The following is a 17,193-nucleotide window of genomic DNA, read 5'->3' as shown; positions in this document are numbered from 1 at the left end:
GTGTGAGTATGTGTGTGTGTGTGAGAGCGTGTGTGAGAGATTGTGTGTGTGTGTGAGAGAGTGTGTGTGTGAGACAGTGTGTGTGTGAGTGTATGTGTGTGAGAGAGAGTGTGTAGTGCAGTGCAGTGGGGTCACCTGTAATGTGACATGAACCCAAGATCCCGGTTGAGGCCCATCCTCATGGGTACAACCACCTGATGAAGGAGCAGTGCTCCAAAAGCTAGTGCTTCAATTAAACCTGTTGGACTGCAACCTGATGTGGTGTGATTTTTTTTAACAAACTCCATGATAGGAGTGCTGCAGTTAGCCGTACTGTTACAGATGAACAACAGGTTCTGTGTAGGGAACTCAGTGAGGAGTGTGGGGCAGCTAGATGGCTCAGTGCTATTAGAACTTTTAAGGAAGTCTTTGGCATTACTAGGCAGCTGAGTGTTGGAATCGGGGCTCAGAAGAGGCCCTGCAAGCTGAGAGAGTGGCTAGGTCACTGACTTTGCATTGAGGAGCATCGTGAGGGTCTTGGAGGAAGAAAACACCATGCAAGCTGTAAAGTTCAGATGCATTATGTGCACGATGGAACTAAGCACGGTTGTAGCTTATGGGAGAAACAGAGGGGCAGGACTGACTTGGTGAAGGGGAAGTTCCGTTTGTGAATGAGGGTGGGGTCGGAGGGCACATGGGTGAGGAAAAAACAGGAGTCATCGTTAAGGCAGTCTGTGAAGGAATGGTTCTCAAGAGGGAGTTTTGATTCTGGACTGAAATAGTGAAGAATTGTAATCCCTTCTGAAAGTTAATGAGATTTGATGCCCTACGGTGTCACTAACACCTGGAGGGAGTTGCTGAGAAATCTGTGGGATCTGTATTGAGCATATTTTCTATTCAATGAGTGCTATGTATGCCGATCAGATATTCATCACCTTGCTCATTCTGGGCATTAGCAATAAATTGTGCATGTGGAATCCCAACAGTGTGGAAGCAGGCCATTCGGCCCATCGAATATACATTGACCCTTTGAAGAGCATCCCACCCAAACCCATTCCCTTATCCTATCATATCCCTGTAACCCTGCATTTCCCATGGCTAGCCTACCTAGCCTGCACATTAATGGAAACTCAGCATGGCCAATTCATCTAACCTGCACATCTTTGGACTGTGGCAGGAAACCCAAGCAGACACAAAGAAAATGTGCAAACTCCACTCAAATAAGGGTGGAATTGAACCCAAGTCCCCAGTACTGTGAGGCAGTAATGCTAACCACTGAATCACTCTAGTACCCGAAATGTATTGCTAATTGCGTTATTACTGTCTCGTAAAGTTTACTCAAAACTGTGGCCTTAGTCTCTGTAACCTAATTTTTTTTTAAAGATTCCCTACAGTGTGGAAACAGGCCCTTCGGCCCAGCTAGTCCACACCAACCCTCCGAAGAGTAACCCACCCAGACTCATTTCCCTCTGACTAATGCACCTAACACTATGGGCAATTTAGCATGGCCAATTCACCCTGACCTGTACATCATTGTGACTGTGGGAGGAAACCGACACAGACACGGGGAGAATGTGTAAACTCCACAGAGCAGTCACCCGAGGCTGGAATTGAACCTGGGACCCTGGTGCTGTGAGGCAGCATTGCTAACCACTGAGCCAACATTTATTTTTGTTGGGAGATATTTGCTTGCTTTGGTTTAAATTAGTCACATGAATTAACCTTTAGCCTGTACTGTTCTAAGAAAGACAACATTTAAACTTTTAACTTTGTTTGCTTTTCTACTTTATACTAAGTAGGGACCAGAATGTTTAACTTTTAACTTTGTTTCTTTATTTTCCTGGCTTGTGCCTATGATTTTGTCCCAGAGATGGCGCTGGGAATGGAAACATTGTACAACTTTCATTGTACTCATCGACTAGAGTAGACGTGACAATAAAAAGCTAATTCTAAAATGAATGGACAGAGTTCCTATATCTCTCATTCAAAACAAAGGTTACTGGTCCCTAGCCAGATTGTCACATAAGTTTGTCAGTCTCCTGGGGCATTTGAAAGTCAGAGAGGAAGGACTGAAATGTATTTTACTTTATTTGAGAATATTGCAATAAAGTTATCATGGCCAAGTGAAATTTGGAAAACTTAGTGCATAGCATTTTCACTTGGAAAACATTAGAAACATAAGGGAAGTTGATGGTTTAATTGTATTATTACTAATGGCTCAGTTGGTAACACAGCTACCTCACAACACCAGGGACCTGGGGTTCATTTCACTCTCAGGCAACTGTCTAGGTGGAGTCTCCCTATGTCTGTGTGGGCTTTCATTAGGTGTTCTGGTTTCCTCCCATTGTTCGAAGATATGTGAGTTAGCCATGGGAAATGCAGGGTTATAAAGTGGGTCTGGGTGGGGTGCTCTTCAGAAGGATTTGATGGGCCACATGGACTGCTTTCACACTGTTATAATTCTATTCAGACTATAAATTCCAAGACCCAGCTTTATGCTGGAATTTGAATTCAACAAAAATCAGGAATTAACAGTCTAATGATGCCTAATAGAGGTTTACAAAATTATGAGGGGCATGGATAGGATAAATAGACAAAGTCTTTTTCCTAGGGTTGGGGAGTCCAGAACTAGAGGGCATAGGTTTAGGGTGAGAGGGGAAAGCTATAAAAGAGACCTACAGGGCAATGTTTTCACGCAGAGGGTGGTACGTGTATGGAACGAGCTGCCAGAGAAAGTGATGGAGGCTGGTACAATTGCAACATTTGGATGGGTATATGAATAGGAAGGGTTTGGAGGGATTTGGGCTGGTGTTGACAGGTGGGACTAGATTGGGTTGGGATATCTGGTCGGCATGGACAGGTTGGACCGAAGGGTCTGTTTTCATGCTGTACAACTCTATGACTCTATGACTATGAAGCTGTCATTAGGAAAATTCCATTTGGTTCACTAATGGCTTTTAGGGAAGGAAATTGCCATCCTTACCTTATCCGGCCTATACGTGACTCCACACCCATTACAATGTGGTCAACTCTTAATTGCCCTCTGGACAATAAATACTGGCCTCACCAGCGATGCCCACATCCCATGAACAAACTTGAGCTTAATGCCTGTTCCAGATGCTTTTTGGGAAAAAGGTCTGAAGATTTCTGCACAAGGGATGGAAACAGAATTTTGTGGGACAAAGTGAAATTGCTGGAGAAACTCAGCAGGTCTGGCAGCATCTATGTGGAGAGAGATTACAGAGTTGACATTTCGGGTCCTGTGACTTTTCTCCAGAATTCTGAGGAAGAGTTGTGAAGAAGGGTCACTTGACTCTGCTTCTCTCTCCTCAGCTGCTGCCAGACCTGCTGAGTGGGTGGCACGGTGGCACAGTGGTTAGCACTGCTGCCTCACAGCGCCAGAGACCTGGGTTCAATTCATGCCTCAGGCGACTGACTGTGTGGAGTTTGCACGTTCTCCCCGTGTCTGCGTGGGTTTCCTCCGGGTGCTCCGGTTTCCTCCCACCGTCCAAAGATGTGCAGGTCAGGTGAATTGGCCATGCTATATTGCCCGTAGTGTTAGGGGCAGGGGTAAATCTGGGTGGGTTGCGCTTCGGTGGGTCGGTGTGGACTTGTTGGGCCGAAGGGCCTGTTTCCACTCTGTAAGTAATCTAATCTTAAAAAAAAAGCTTTGAAAGATAAAAGAAACTACTCTCAAGGCTATTAACGATCTCACAAGAATACAGGTATGCAGTAAACCTAAGGAGAATCTGATGAGAGGAGAGATAATCTACAGAACATCAATTACAATGAGGATGAGGGTAGAAGTGAAAAGACAGAAATCTCTCAGAGCAACAAAAAATGATGGGTTGCAGGTTATGAGTAATGCATGTGCATTGATGTGTTTTTTTTGACATTAGCGAGGGCATGTAAAAGCAAATTGTTGAAAATTAAAAGCTAAGCTGATGCCGTTTATAGTGTTTATCCAGAAAATTTCTCTTTTATTTTAATTGGTTCGTGGGATGTGAGCGTCATTGGCTGAGCTGCATTCATTGCCTGTGCCTAGTTGCCCTTGAGAAGGTGGTGGGAAGGTGCCTTCTTGAACCGCTGAATCAGTGTCAGGGGGTCTCGCTTGTGAGAAGCTAATGCCTCCTAATGGGCCATTTAGTCTGCCTTTGGGTGGTATGGTGGCTCAGTGGTTAGCACTGTTGCCTCACAGCGCCAGGGACACAGGTTCAATTCCGCCCTTGGGTGACTGTGTAGAGTTTGCACATTCTCTCTGAGGGTGTGCTGCCATTTCCTCTAAGGATGTGCAGCTTAGGTGGATTGGCAATGTTAAATTGCCCTATAGTTTCAGGGATGTGCAGGCTGGGTGGATTAGCCATGGGAAATGCAGGGATAAAGTGGGGTGAGTCTGGTTAGGAGGGTCAGTATGGATTTGATGGACGAATTGTAGGATTCTATTCTAATGCATTTATAGTGCTTGTAAGTGAAAACATATAAGATTCCAGAGGTTTTATGACTGAGGGTGAAGTAATTTCATTTTTGTTTGTTAAAGGAGCCAAAATGATCGTTAATTTAGATTTAGGGGTCTAGTTAATGTTAGCAAAAGGGGTGTCTTTTCTCTTGAGAAGATGTGCTAAATAGCAGTGCTGATACACGGAATTGACTGAAGCTCTTTACATACTCCTTTCTGTGAAGTACATTTGAGCTGTCTTTTGGTCTGTGTTTTGATTATAGAATCCCTATAGTGCAGGCCATTCAGCCTATCTAGTTCGCACTGACCCTCTGAAGAGCATCCCACACAGACCCACTCCATCCTATATCTCCCACTGCTGACCCAACCCAGTCTGCACATCCCTGAACAATATGGGGCAATTTAGCATGGCCAGTCCACCCAACCTGCACATCTTTGGACTTTGGGAGGAAACCGAAGCAAATCCACACAGACACAGGGAGAATGTGCAAACTCTACACAGATAGTTGCCCAAAGGCGGATTCAAACCCAGGTCTCTGGTGCTGTGAGGCAGCAGTGCTAACTATTGAGCCACCCAGGCCATCCCTTATTGGAGGGGTTTCATCAAAATTGCCTCTCAATGATGTTGACTTTACCTTGGGGAAAGATTCAGCTGCAGATAACGTGTGGCCTTTCAATGCTCCCACAAAATCCCTTGAAGTTGTTAACGATGAGGATGAGTTGGCGAGACCAATCGACTTAGAGAAACATGCGCCCATGTTTGGGTTTGCGATCCTTCTCTCCCTTAAACCCCTCTGCATCTTTCTTCTTCAAATCCCTCTTAAAAAGCGTCCCTCTTTGACCAAACCTGTCCTCGTGTCTCCTCATGGCCAGCGTTTGCTCGTTCACGTTCCTGTGACATCTTCACTACATTCAAGGTGCCACATCAACGCAAGTAGTCGCATTGAAAATGATGAGCGCACAATTATTGAGGTCAGAAATTCCACACAAAGGCAGCACTAATTGCAATTACCCAGTTATCCTTCTTTATGTGCGGCTGCTTGAGATCGATAATGTTCCTTCAGTGAAGCCAGATGCCAGTTTTAATGGTTCAACATCACCACCATCAGGATTAAAGTGGTACTTCAACCAACCATTACCCATATGAGCCATAAATACCGAGACAAATATTTTTAGTCTTAAATTTGGAGTCCTTCCAACAGAGGTCAAAATACCTTAGCTTGCAAATGTATTCTTCCTGTAAGCGTGCAACTAAACGTGGCATGGCTGGTATTCACTAAGAAAAGAGCAAAACCATGCTAAATATTTTAAAACAGGGATAACCATTAACCTGATATCTCCCAACCTTCCACAGTCATACAACCCATAAATCTACTCTTCGGTCCAACTTGTGTATGCCAACCAAGTTTCACAAACTAAGTCCCACTTGCCTGCATTTGACCCAAATCTGTCTAAACCTTTCCTATTTTATGAGGGTGGCTCAGTGGCTAGCACTGTTACCTCGCAGTGCCAGGGACGTGGGTTCGATTCTGCCTCGGGCAAGTATCTGTGTGGAGTTTGCACGTTCTCCCCGTGTCTGCGTGGGTTTCCTCCGGGTGCTCCAGTTTCCTCCCACGGCCCAAAGATGTGCAGCCAAGATTAGAGTGGTGCTGGAAAAGCATAGCAGGTCAGGCAGCATCCGAGGAGCAGGAAAATCAACATTTCGGACAGAAGCCCTTCATCAGGAATGACAGGTCAGGTAGATTGGCCATGCTAAATTGTCTGTAGTGTCACAGAGAATGTGCAGGCTAGTTGTGTTAGCCGTAGGAAATGCAAGGTTACAGGTTAAAGGGATTGGTGGGCTTATTTTGAAGGGTCACGATGGGCTGAATTGCCTACTCCCAGGATTCTATGACAGCAGATGAGAGGCTAGGAATCCTGCAGTGAGTAACTCATTCCCTGACTCCCCAACGCCTGTCCATCATTTTTGAGGGACAAGAGAAGGATCGCAAACCCAAAGATGGGCACATGTTTCTCCAAGTCGATTGGTCTCGCCAACTCATCCTCATCGTTAACAACTTCAAGGGATTTTGTGGGAGCATTGAAAGGCCACACGTTATCTGCAGCTGAATCCTTCCCCAAGGTAAAGTCAACATCATTGAGAGGCAATTTTGATAAAACCCCTCCAACAAGGGGTGGCCTGGGTGGCTCAGTAGATAGCACCGCTGCCTCACAGCACCAGAGACCTGGGTTTGAATCTGCCTTTGGGCAACTATCTGTGTAGGGTTTGCACGTTCTCCCTGTGTCTGTGTGGATTTGCTTCGGTTTCATCTCACTGTCTAAAGTTGTGCAGGTTGGGTGGATTGGCGATGCCAAAATTGCTCCATATTGTTCAGGGATGTGCAGGCTGGGTTTGGTCAGCCATGGGAGATACAGGATGGAATGGGTCTGTGTGGAGGAATACTCCCCATTTGACTGAACAAAGGCAGATGCCTGATTGATATCCCAAACCTCCATTTCTTCCATGAGTGGCAGAAGTTGGTGCCTTCTACAAGATGCACCGCAGCAACTCAGCAAGGTTCGTTTGACAGAATCTTCTAAACCCTTGAGCTCTGATACCGAGAAGGGCAACGACAGTAGGCACGTAGGACAGGCACTGCCTGAAAGTTCCTGACCAATCTACCCAGTGACCTGATTTCATGCTGTATCATTGCAACATCACTCTCAGTGGGTCAAAGCCGTGGAGCTCCCTCCCTAACAGCACAGGGGTTGTGTATCAAGGGCAATGTAGGATGAGTTGTAAATGCAGGGGTGTCCATAGCATGTGAATAAATTAATAAAAAGATATAATCCCGAACTTGGATTGAAGAGACATAATATTAAACCTGGGAGGTGCAATGGTATCTTAAAACGATTTAAGTGCAACAGGTTCATAGTGAATACAGGGAGGAGCATTCAGTACACCCACATCGTGTCGTAAAAGTGCTGATTGTTGAAGGCCAGAGGTAAGCATAAGTCACAAAAATAATTTGGAGAATTTTGGAGTTGAAAATTTAATTAACCTGAAGACAGAACTCAGAGCTGGATTAACAACCATCATCAGCTGATGTGGTTTGTTGCATTGTTTTGGAAGTCTATGTTTAAGCGGTATGACACAGACTGTGTCAACACAAGAGAGAGAAAAGAACACAAAGACATCTTACAATAGTAAGGGCTTTCAATTCCATGTTGACCATGTCAACCAAGTGCAGAACCTGTGAAGAAACAACTAGTTTCTGATTGTTGAACTGAAGACAAGGAATCACGACACCATCACAAAGAGCAATAACGTTCTAATTAAAGAAGGTATTTGTCCGAAAGAAGGAGCAATAAGGCTTTGAGACATCCCCCAACAGTGGGATAACAGTTGTTGGTCTGGAAGTGCCTAATGATCAAAATGATTACAGGAATAAATGTGCGCTTTGAGAGAACGCAAATTTATTAGCTTAATCTACTTTAGAGGATTTCATGACTCCGTGACTTTTAAGACGAGAGGAGAGAGATATAAAAAAGACACGGGCAAATTTTTTTACATGGAGAGTGGTTTAAGTGTGGAATGAACTTCCAGAGGAAGTGGTGGATAAGGGCACAGTTACAACATTTAAAAGGCACTTAGATAAAGACATGAATAGGAAAGGTTTGGAGGGATATGGGCCAGGGGCAGGTAGTTCAGTTTGGGACTATGTTCAGCATGGTCAGGTTGGACCAAAAGGTCTGTTGCCGTGCTGTATGACTCTATGACTCTATATGCAAACTAATGTGTGCGTTTGTTGTGTAAACTACTCTAGACAATACTCAACACATGGGTCTCACTGTCTTCTGCCTTCTGGCAATCAGAGCTCTAACTCAGTTTCTACAGAACTGATAGTGAAGGTCCATGTCCCTGATCGTGTGAATGCCGCTCATAAAATCCATAAAGAATCTCACAAATGTTTATAGATGCACCGTAGAAAGCATTCGATCCAGATGCATCACGGCTTGGTACAGCAACTGCTTTTCCCAAGACTGAAAGAAGAGTCTTGAGCACAGCCCAGTCCATCACACAAACCAACCTTCCATCTGTTGACTCCATCTACACTTCCCACTGCCTCAGGAAGGTAACCAACATAATCAAAGACTCCTACCATTCTGGTTATACTCTCTTCCACCCTCTTCCATATAAAAGTTATAAAAGTATGAAGACACATACGATTCAAGAACAGCTTCTTCCACACTATAATCAGATTTTTGAATGGTCCTCTTTAATGTTAATGTGTCTGCACCTTCTCAGCATCTGTAACACTGTATCCTGCACTCTGTTCTGTTACCCTGATGCATTTGTATAGTATGCTCTGTCTATAACGTATATAAGATAACACTTTTTACTGTACCTCAGCACAGGTGGCAGTAATAAATCAAATCCAATCACTATGAGGCTGAAATTCCTCAGCCCCCGGTATCCTGACCCCCATTCCAATGGTGAAAGGTGGGAAATGTCCCCAGTATTAATATTAATCTGAATCTGATAATTATCTACTGTATTACCACTACTGTATTATCCTGAAGAAGGGCTTATGCCCGAAACGTCGATTCTCCTGTTCCTTGGATGCTGCCTGACCTGCTGCGCTTTTCCAGCAACACATTTTCAGCTACTGTATTACCATCTCAGGATATTTTTCCTAAACATTCCTTTGTAAAAGCATAGTCCTAGGTTTCTGTGTCTTTGCACAATAACCGGTTCCTAAGCACAGCCAAGGTCATTGCACATACCTTCCAACTCGTTCAGGCTGCATTTGATTAGATTTTGATTAGATTCCCTACAGTGTGGAAACAGGCCCTTTGGCCCAACCAGTCCACACCGACCCTCTGAAGAGTACCTCAACCAGACCCATTTCCCTCTGACTAATGCACCTAACACTATGGGCAATTTAGCACGGCCAATTCACCTGACCTGCGCATCTTTGGAATGTGGGAGGAAACCGGAGCATCCGGAAACCATGCAGACACGGGGAGAACGTGCAAACTCCACACAGACAGTCACCTGAGGTTGGAATCTTTTACACTAAGCCTGTTTCCCATGTATTTGTTACAATTGTTTATTACCATGTCCAATTGATCCTAAGTGACTAGTATCATTTTTAAGCCTAACATGACAGATACTTATCATCCTGCTGTGGTCTTTGGCAAACACTTCCATCTGGAAGTCAGTCAACCTCTTGGCCGAGAATTGTAACCCATTAAATCACCCTCAAATGTTGTGGCAGAATTTACTTGATTGGACATTACTGAAGGAGAATGAGGATTAAAGACAGCGCTGAGGAAGGCTTTCTTAAACTAGTCAGCCTGTGGTTGGCCATGTTGACCGAAGACATACACCAAACGTTACGCCACTGTCAGCGAAACAATTTGGCCTGACCTGGAATACTAGCTCAACAGGGATTACGAGAGAATGTTGGTGTATCGACTTGAGTGAAGGTCTGTTATAGGAAGCTACAACCCAAGTGAGGTTGTAATCACTTGCTTCACATTTTCAGGAAGAAATTTGTGTGGTGCTGGAAAAGCACAACAGGTCAGGCAGCATCTGAGGAGCAGGAAGATCGACATTTCGGGCAAAAGCCCTTCATCAGGAACGTTGATTTTCCTGCTCCTCGGATGCTGTCTGACCCGCCGTGCTTTTCCAGCACCACTCTAATCTTGACTCTAACCTCCAGCATCTGCAGTACCCACATTTGCCAGGAAGAAATTTGTGTTGAAGTATTTCATAATGAAGTAGAGTATTTTACTGCAAGAGATTTAGAAATTGGAATGATTCAGTCTGATTTTGTGTTGTGCGTGTTTTATTACACTGTAATTCCCAAGTTTGTATCAGCATAAGAGGGAAATTGATCCTATAATATTCTGACAAGGTGAGATAACGTGGAATGCAGAGTGGGGATTGTACAAGGGTTGGTCCATTCGTAAACTGATATTTCTGCATTCTACAGAGCTTATGAAATTCACTGATGCACTGGTTTTCTCTCTGTGAAGGCAGAAACAATTCAAAGTCTTTCCCAGAAATGTCAAGGTCTCTTGGTTTAGGTTTCCATGTTGAAATTCCAAATTGATAGCATGATCCCCCGTGCACCCCTATCGCTACTGCAAGTATTTAGAAAGTGTCAAGACGTGTTCCTCAGAATGAAATAAACTATAAAGCTAACCTCATGCTGGCAGATGGACAGAGAAGGAGACGACCATTTTGACACCGTGGATACGGGTCTTGTATCCATTGGACTGAAGGGTCCAAGCAAGAAATTGACACAATATAAACCACCCAGGACCTAAAATTGAAGTGTGTTCAAAGTTTGAGAGAAGATTTGTAGCTCGGGTGCTCGTTGTTGTGGTTCTGTTCGCCGAGCTGGAAATTATTGTTGCAAACGTTTCGTCCCCTGTCTAGGTAACATCCTCAGTGATTGGGAGCCTCCTGTGAAGCGCTTCTGTGGAGTTTCCTCCGGCATTTATAGTGGCCTGTCCCTGCCGCTTCCGGTTGTCAGTTTCAGCTGTCCGCTGTAGTGGCCGGTGTATTGGGTCCAGGTCGATGTGTTTGTTGATGGAGTTTGTGGATGAGTGCCATGCTTCTAGGAATTCCCTGGCTGTTCTTTGTTTGGCTTGCCCTATAATGGTAGTGTTGTCCCAGTCGAATTCATGTTGCTTGTCGTCTGCGTGTGTGACTACTAAGGATAGCTGGTTGTGTCGTTTCGTGGCTAGTTGATGTTCATGGATGCGGATCGTTAGCTGTCTTCCTGTTTGTCCTATATAGTGTTTTGTGCAGTCCTTGCATGGGATTTTGTACACTACATTAGTTTTGCTCATGAAGTGTGTTAACAAGTGCTGGAAGACAGGGGGCAAACATCACTAGGCGACAGATGTTTTGGAGACAAATGCAGGAGAGAGTTTCCCTAACACTGCAGTGGGACAGCAGGAAACTTAGGTTCAAGAAGGCAGCTGACCACCACCTTCTCAAGGACAGATGGGGACATGCAACAAATGCTGGCATCAAGTAAATGAATAAACAAAACAACTGACAACAACGCATTCAAAAAATCTGTCCTCTGGCATCATGAACTACCCTCCACTGGGTTAGGGTATATAGGGTCCAACTCTCAGTCTAATTAATAAGTGCTTCATATATGAATCCTTTTACTTTTAATATCCTTAGTAAATTATCTCAAAATTATTTACAAGTAGTCAACTGTCTCTCTTCAGTGTAAGTGGTTATTTTAGGGTGGCTAGGTGGCTCAGTGGTTAGCCAGGGACCCGGATTCAATATCACCCTCAGGCAGCTGTCTGTCTGGAGTTTGCACATTCTCCCCGTGTCTGCGTGGGTTTTCTCCGGGTGCTCCGGTTTCCTCCCACAGTCCAAAGATGTGTGGGTTAGGTGGATTGGCCATGCTAAATTACCCATAATGTCCAGTTAAGTGGATCAGCCATGGGAAATGTAGGGTTACAGGAAAAAGGGTAGGGAGATGGGTCTGGGTGGGATGCTCTTTGGGGGGTTGGTGTGAACCTGATGGGCCAAATGGCCTGTTTCCACACTGTAAGGATTCTATGAAATCTAAAATCCTTACTACACCAGTTTCATCCAATATGGTCTCTATATGTAACTCTATGTAATACTGTACATAATAACTTAGTGAACACCTTGTTCTGGCATTTCCAAGAAATTTTACAAAAATTAAAGACAGAAAGCACTGGAGAAACTCAACAGGTCTGGCAGTATCTGTGGAGACAGAAACAGAGTTAACATTTTGAGTGTGATATGACCGTTCTGTGGCATTTCAAACAGGGACTAGGGAGTGACTTACTCACTACCGTGAGGTTAGCCACCCCATCTGCATCACTGGATTATTGGTTCACCTTAGCAACATCGAGATTTCATCAATGGACTAGACACAATTTACATTGCATTTTCAAAATAACAGCTCCGATTCTGCACGTCTTCAAACAACGTGAGCTCATTGAGCAGTCTCACTCCGTTTCAAGAAGCCACTCAGGTTTTGGGACGAGCTTATCCCCTGCAGTAGGCGGTTTGTTGCTGATTCTATCTTGAACTCCCCTTGTATAACAAAGCTCACGGTTTCACATAACATTGCTGTGTTCATGTGTGTCACGAGCCATATCATGGTCACTAACGAAGTCTGCAATGGTAGTACAGTTAGGCACGTCAACTACTTCATTGTGTGAACTTGTGAGGTACACACAGTGGCTCAGTCGTTAGCACTGCTGCCTCACAGTGCCAGGGACCCCAGTTCAATTCCACCCTCGGGCGACTGGCTGTGTGGAGTTTGCACATTCTCCCCGTGTCTGTGTATCTTCCCTCTGTGGTTTCCTCCTGCAGTCCAAAGATGTAAAAGCTAGGTGTGTTTGTCATGCTAAATTATGTCCAGGGATGTGTAAGTTAGGTGGATTAGCATTGGGAAAGAAATGGAATACGTCTGTTTGGGATGCTGTGTTGGTGCAGACTAGATGGGCCAAATGGCCTCTTTCTGCACGATTCCATTCTAAGATATTCAATCTCAACGTCCTGCTGAGAACATTAATCTGACTATCTGTATATGGATTGAGGTTAATGACAAGATGCTGATATTGTTAATTTTTTTTTCTTTTTTTTTCTTTCTCTTTTCCCACACTACCGCCTAACCGCGGTAGTGCTTATTTTTTCCCCAGCACCCATGGTGTGTGTGTGTGCAGGTGTGAGACACAGTGAAAGACACAAAGTGCACGAATCTTTATTCAAATTCCACCACCAGGAAGATAGGAAAACACCCGAGTGGCCAGTGACAAGCACTGCCCTTCACATCAAAGGGCAGTGCTGTGTGATCAAAACAGTGAGGGGGAGGGTAGGGACTAAATCAAAATAGAGTTGGAGGGAGAAATGATGCACTCCACTCCCTGCGGTGCCCACCTCTCCCTGAACAACTCCAGGGTGTTGGTGGACACCGTGTGCTCCTTCTCCAAGGACACCCGGGCTCTGCTGACATTGTTAAAAATGTAGTCAGTGCTTAGTGATTGGTGCAGGGCATGAAATGACCAAAGTAGAAACATGTAAGCTAATTTCATACTGGCAAACACTGTCCCCTCCAACAGAGTGTTTTCATTCAACTTCCAACCATGGTGTCACAAGCCTGATCCTTTGTTGAAGAAGATCATAGTTGATCTGTTTATATTTTGAATTCCACATTCCCATCTTCCCTCAGCAACCCTGGGTCCCCTAACCTGACATGAATCTATATCTGCCTTCACCTTAAAACGACTCAACAGCACTACCTTCTGAAGCAAGGACTTCCAAAATCACACAACCCTCAGGGAAATTATTCTCCTCATCCCTATTCTGAGTGACAAGAGCTATAGGGGTAAAGCTCCAATCTCTGATGCATCTGTTGTGAGTTATGTTTTGCCCATCTCTGAGAGGTCCATTGTCAGAGTAACTTAAAGCTACATCTTATCAATTCCCAACTAGTGGATGCCAAATTTTGTTGCCCATCTCTGAGAGACAACAGTACATACAAAGATACAGTGGAGACACTCAAACCTCTACAAAACCTGATTACTGAGTACTTAAACAAATAACACATGCTTTTAAGATTAGATTAGATTACCTACAGTGTGGAAACAGGCCCTTCGGCCCAACAAGTCCACACCGACCCGCCGAAGCGAAACCCACCCATACCCCTACATTTACCCCTTGCCTAACACTACGGGCAATTTAGTATGGCCAATTCACCTGACCTGCACATCTTTGGACTGTGGGAGGAAACCGGAGCACCCGGAGGAAACCCACGCAAACACGGGGAGAACGTGCAAACTCCACACAGTCAGTCGCCTGAGGCGGGAATTGAACCCGGGTCTCTGGTGCTGTGAGGCAGCAGTGCTAACCACTGAGCCACCGTGCCACCCTTAACTACTGAAGACATCTCAATTGCTGTCTTTCATTGCCCTGGGTTGTGTAACTAACCTGAAATGTTATTGCTTGAGAGAGTTGGCAGCTGGTCAAAACATCAATTCTTCTTTATGTCTTGACCAGGTCTCCTGATGTGGTTGGCTCCTGTAGTGTTAATCTTTGAAGTTCTGCTGAACAAAGGTATTTTTCTCAGGCTCTTTATACACAGGTCTCTGTGCTAAGTGTGTGCCTTATTTGGAAGCGATGTGAAGGGACAACAGTTACTGATTCCCTGGGAGCAATCTTAGCTCCTAGCAGACCTGAATGACTCAGAGTAATTCCAGCCCACTGTCAAGCTTATTTTCAGTTCCTGTTATCTCCAACCTTATCCAACAGTTTCTGCAAGTGGGTTAATGCGCGAGGACTGGTGGGGATGCTATTTGAACCTTTAATGTGTCAAATGCTGTTTGCTAAATCTGATTGCCCCTTCCCAGTTTGGTGCTTTGCAAAATACCTTCTGAGGGAGCTTCCAGTCTCTGTGTACTGAGGAGCCAGTTGTGACAAAAGTGGGTAGTATTAAGTGATGGTGCCAACTCTCTCACATTGGACAGTGTTGGGAGTGTATGAATGGCTTTGATGGTCACCTGTGGGGGCTTTACTCCAGCCTCTGCCACTCTGAACCCTGGAAAGTCAATCTTGGGTTACCTGAACGTTCATCTTTCCTTGTTGAGTATCACATTGTGTGTGACTCAAGAGAGGGTCTCTGTTAATAACTGAACACATTCTGCTTTGGCCTGTCAATGGGACGTTATTGAGCAGATTCTCAATGTTTGACAAGGCTGAAGAAAAGAACTTCTGAAATGTGTGCAAAGACCTTCATGACTAATACAGTATGAGGTTGGCTCTGACCCAAGAGTGGCAGCTGGAGATAAGTCACTCACATGGGGAGCTGGTGGACACATAACGTGACGGCAGTAGTTCCTGGATAGCAGGAACGGTCTATGTGCCAGGAACAATTGATTTATTGACAAATGTATAGTCAAAGTTCACAATTTTTGCGTCATGTAATAGTTCAACATCTGCCACGACAGGGTTTGCTTCAGGTCGTTCCAGCTTCTGTGACACTTTGGCAAGAATTGCAACCAGTTGTCTCAAATGTTTGGAGAGAAAGTGAGGTCTGCAGATGCTGGAGATCAGAGATGGACATGTGTTGCTGGAAAAGCGCAGCAGGTCAGGCAGCATCTAGGGAACAGGAGAATCGACGTTTCGGGCATTAGCCCTTCTTCAGGAATGAAGAAGGGCTAATGCCCGAAACGTCGATTCTCCTGTTCCCTAGATGCTGCCTGACCTGCTGCGCTTTTCCAGCAACACATTTCCATCTCAAATGTTTGGAGAACCTGCAAGACCAAAAGAAGAAGAAATTTGAAAGTGAAACAAAGTCCTGCTCCTGTAGCCAAAATGTCATTGCTAGTACAAGTTTTGTGCATGGGATTTATTGTTTGCAGAATTTGTGAGAATCAACTTCGATGTTGTTACTCAGATATCATGTAGACTTCAAAGGGATACGGAAACATAGAATAGATTACCTACAGAGTGGAAACGGGCCATTTGGCCCAACAAGTCCACAACAACCCTCCGAAGAGTAACCCACCCAGACCCATTCCCCTACCTTACTTTTACCCCTGACTAATGCACCTAACACGATGAGTAATTTATAATGGCCAATTCACCCTGACCTGCACATCTTTGGATCGTGGGAGGAAACTGGAGCAAACCCACACAAGACACAAGGAGAACGTGCAAACTCCACACAGACAGTTGCCCATGGTGGGAATTGAAGGCAGGTCCCTGGTGCTGTGAGGCAACTACTGAGCCACTGTGCCACCTAAGAGGAGCAGGAATATCTCATTTGGTCCATCGAGCCTGCTCTGTCCTTCAACGTAATTACAGCTGATCCTCCATCTCAACACCACACTCCCACTCTCTCCCCATACCCTTTGGCCATTTTAGTGTCTAGAAATCTATTTATTTCTAAAATATATTCAGTGACTTACCCTCCACGGTACTATATGGCAGACAGTTCTACAGGTTCCCTATTCTCTTAGTGAAGACATTTCTCTCATCTCAGTTTTAAATGGTCTACTCCATATCCTGACCACAACAGAGCAGGTTGCATAAACAAACAATTTGTGGTTCTGAAATGGATCTGAGTGAATCCTGAATCATTGATTCATCCAGCACAGAAACACACCCTTCGGTCCAACCAGTCCATGACGAACATAATCCCAAACTGCCTGCGCTTGGCTTATAATCATTCAAACCTTTCCTATTCATGTGCTTATCCAAGTGTCTTTTAAACATTGTAATTGTACCTGCATCCAATACTTCCTCATGACATTCCTTCTACACATGAACCACCCTCTGTGGAAAAAAAAATTGCCCCTTATTTCTTTTTTAAATCTCTCTCCTCTCACCTTAAGAATGTGCCCCCTAGTCTTGAAATCCCCCACCCTAGGAAAAAAGATACATACCATTAGCCCTATCTATACTTCTTGTGATTTTGTAAACCTCTATAAGGTCAGCTTTCAACCTACTCTGCTCCAGTGAAAAAGTCCCAGCCTATTATTATTTCTTTATAACTCAAACCTTCCATTGCTGGCAACATCCTGGTAAGGCTCGTCTGAGCTGAAAATGTGTTGCTGGAAAAGCGCAGCAGGTCAGGCAGCATCCATGGAGCAGGAGAATCGACGTTTCGGGCATGAGCTCTTCTTCAGGAATGAGGAAAGTGTGCCAAGCAGGCTAAGATAAAAGGTAGGGAGGAGGGACTTGGGGGAGGGGCTTTGGA

Source organism: Chiloscyllium plagiosum, chromosome 39 (genome assembly GCF_004010195.1).
Source record: "Chiloscyllium plagiosum isolate BGI_BamShark_2017 chromosome 39, ASM401019v2, whole genome shotgun sequence".
In the NCBI taxonomy this organism is placed as follows: domain Eukaryota; kingdom Metazoa; phylum Chordata; class Chondrichthyes; order Orectolobiformes; family Hemiscylliidae; genus Chiloscyllium; species Chiloscyllium plagiosum.
Note: the sequence above shows the minus strand (reverse complement) of the source record.